This window comes from Gadus morhua, chromosome 7 (genome assembly GCF_902167405.1).
Source record: "Gadus morhua chromosome 7, gadMor3.0, whole genome shotgun sequence".
Lineage (NCBI taxonomy): Eukaryota > Metazoa > Chordata > Actinopteri > Gadiformes > Gadidae > Gadus > Gadus morhua.
In genome coordinates, this window is record NC_044054.1 from 6,856,699 (window position 1) to 6,859,438 (window position 2,740).

At 37.1% G+C, this 2,740-nt stretch overlaps 1 long non-coding RNA gene across 1 annotated transcript; it reads left to right on the plus strand.

Moving 5' to 3' along the window:
* The first annotated feature begins 328 nt into the window (after positions 1–328).
* Positions 329–1,794, plus strand: LOC115547657 (uncharacterized). The gene is made up of 2 exons (XR_003977396.1): positions 329–666; positions 1,511–1,794. It is a non-coding gene; the product is annotated as an uncharacterized LOC115547657 (long non-coding RNA).
* Positions 1,795–2,740: the final 946 nt, after the last annotated feature.

Sequence of the window (2,740 nt, forward strand, 5' to 3'; positions counted from 1 at the left end):
ACCTAGATTACTGTAATGAATTGAAGCCCTTAAATCTGACTACTTTAATGCCTTTGTATATGCAATGTTCATTTCCCTAGGTAAAGGGACATTAGCACCCCTTATCGCCTATTGACAATTACTTCAGGGAGGACGTTCCTCCCTCAGCCTCGATTGACTCCCATTAATTTCCCCGAAAGTTCTCGCGGCCGGTGAATAACATGGGGTTAAATGGGAGAGAGGAGGAAAGTCCTCCTCTGAGTGGGTGTGACTAGCTAAGGGATCTGGATCGCGCCTACACTCAAAAAAATGACTTTTAGGCATTGTAATGTATACTTATTCAAAAGTAGTAATTCTTACAGTGTAATATCAAGTTTCAATAGGAACTAGAAAAAAACATGAAACTATACACAAAATATTCATGTAATGAATGTTCATGACTTGGAAGAGTATTTTTTACTAGATATTTACGCATACTATTAAATTATTTATTGTCACTGCACCAACACCTGAACATTCTAAGTAACTTTTATTCTGAAGAAACAGCGCATTGGATTTTGCGCATGCGCCATTTGACAACGTATGAACGTAAAGCCAGTGAAGCGCCAGAGAAGAAGCGGGAAGAAGGCTCTGAAGCTCTGAAGCAAGATCTCTGGATCGCAATTTTGCTGGATCGGGTCGAGACGAGTGAGTAATTGTCTTTCTGTTTTATATTTGTAATCGTAGAAGAGTTTGTGTACATTTTGATGGTTTGATTATAGTCTGCTTGACGCAATATACGTTAGTAATGTTGGTAGTGCCTGTAATATTCGTTTTCGCCATCGCCATCTTGGTCTACCAGGCGAGACTAGCTTAACGTTTGTAGAGGTGAGTTGCATTACTGAAGAGTAAGCACATGTTTAACTTAAAAAGTCTTCTCTCAAAACGAAAACGAGTTGTTTTTATAGGGAAGTGTTTATGGTTGACTTCAAGTCGAAACAAATACCTTTTTGGCGCCATGTTTCACGATGACTTGCACTTGAACTAGTTGTTAGCGCTAGCCTGTATTTTCACTGAGGCCCACATTAACCTACTCAAAACGTCGACTTAAACAGTGGCTCTTAATGTTACATTATCTTGGCATGATATTTATTTCACTCTTATACCGTGAAATTCTCTTACATGAAATGTTCTGCAGTTATATCAGACCGTTCAAATAGGGCCCTTAATGTGCCCCTGATGGTCAAAATTCAAAATCAACGGAGCCCTCAGGTGAATCTAGTCTTCTAGTCGAACCTTTGGTGTGGAGGTGCGTCTTGTTTGTTGTTTTCAACCAATGAGCAGTATCTCCAGCAGAGTGAGTTTTGCCCTCCAGGCATGAAATCATTCCAATATATTGTGGTATCCCAACCTTCTGCTTAGAAATGTTTTGTTTAAAGCTCAGTCAACTAAATAGGAATTATCCTATGGCAATGAAGTCGATATGAATGATTGAAGAAATTCGGTTTGTTCCTCAATAGCATTGTCTTCTTTTCTTGTAAATTCTTCGCAGGAGGACAACCGCAGTGATGCTACTGAACACGTCCTCAAGATCATGGTCGTCCATGATGCTTCAGAAGAGTATCCAGTCGATGTCACCATCATTTAATTTCTTTCTTGTTCATTCGTCTACTATGCATTGTATTTGATTATGTTTGTACAATCTTACAAAACACTATGCTTTACTGTTCCCGTAGAGACGCATTGTTTTGAGAAACTGCAATAGGAAAAAAGATTTGACTATTCATCTTCATCCAGTCCTTGTTATCAATAAAATTGCTTCATTACAGTACCATATCTTGTTGTCTTTTCAAGCTTAATAAGCTCAGTGCCTTATTTTTTGTTGATTTATTCAGTTATTGAAGTTGTGTATGTGGGCCTACTTTAAATAAATAACACTTCAAGTTATTTGATTTCATACAATACAATCAGTGCTTTGAGCATTTAGTTATTTGCCATTTGGTAATATTTATCAAAAAAAATTAAGCAACATTTACGTAATTTTAGTGTGTAAAACCACTAAATACAACTGAGTAATAGAAACAGAAAAAGTATAGTAAAATCTACTTATTCAGTTCATAACACTGAATATTATAGACGAGTAAGATTTACTCACTATTTGGATGACCATGATGTTCCTGTATTGACATAATTAAGTAAAATATACTTAATATTTTCACAAATGTCAAGGTTAGCAGCAAGTACATTTTACTTGTTGCCGGCAATTAAGTTGTACTTGATTATTAAAGCATTGAAGTTACTTCGTTTTTTTTAGTGCAATTTCTTACAAAGATTTTTTTAAGTAAATTCAACAAGTTATTTTTTTGAGTGTACGTCTATTCACGAATAGGCTGGAGCCCTGGCTGCGCTATGAACCAATAAGCAGGAGCCCTGGCTGAGCGGTGCGGTTAGGTTCGATTACAATGGCGTTTCCACCGCCAAAGGTTTGGAAATGTTCCGAAATAAACCCATATATATACATGTGTTACGGCGCCACCACATGGTCGGAGATGGTACCAAATAACACATATTTGGTAACACATATTACGCAGCTAAAGACAATGGGCTGCGTTGGAAACAATGAATTTATTTAAGCATTGCTTTAGACAAATGGTGGAATGGTTATTAAATATGATGTGCATGTATTTACCTGCATGTCAATTATGGCATCTATTGCACTCCTCACTTCTCAAGATTTCTTCCTTGCTAATTTCAAGGGAGTTTTTTCTTGCACTTGTGGGGC